This window comes from Myotis davidii, unplaced genomic scaffold, assembly GCF_000327345.1.
Source record: "Myotis davidii unplaced genomic scaffold, ASM32734v1 scaffold6, whole genome shotgun sequence".
Classification (NCBI taxonomy): Eukaryota; Metazoa; Chordata; class Mammalia; order Chiroptera; family Vespertilionidae; genus Myotis; species Myotis davidii.
The window spans coordinates 1,605,636-1,606,062 of record NW_006383011.1 but is presented as its reverse complement, the minus strand read 5'-3'; the positions used below and the strand labels follow the sequence as shown (position 1 = coordinate 1,606,062).

Below are 427 nucleotides of genomic sequence, written 5' to 3'. Positions count from 1 at the left end.
AGGGCGGCCTGGGCAGTTGGAGCCCCGGCAGAGGGTGCGCTGCTGGACTAGATGCTTCAGGTGTGGCGCGAACGGGGGCCTCGCTGGCTCATTAACCCCTCTGTCTCTAGGGCCTGCTGGCGGCGAGGTTTATTTTATTTTACTTTTTTCCTCGGAGGGCGTGAAGACTGCCATCCGCGCAGGGACCTGGGATCGACGGCTCTGACACCAGCCGGGTTCCCCGAAGGCTGAGTCTGTGGAAATCCACTTGGCCTTGTAGAGTTGTTGGCTTTTTTATTTTTATTTAAAAAAATCACATTAAGACGACGGCAGAAGCAGTGATCCCGTCCCCCGTTCGCGTCTTCCCCTCTTTCCCACTCCCAGGCTCTGAGGTCCCTGCGGGCGCAGCCCTCCCGGGCGCCCTCTCCCGACGGCCAGGTCCGCGGCC

General features: G+C 60.4%; 1 protein-coding gene across 3 annotated transcripts in view; it reads left to right on the top strand.

Moving 5' to 3' along the window:
* Positions 1–427, top strand: part of MEIS1 (Meis homeobox 1) — a 132,259-nt gene that overhangs the window by 10,522 nt on the left and 121,310 nt on the right. The gene's annotated exons all lie outside the window — the stretch shown is intronic.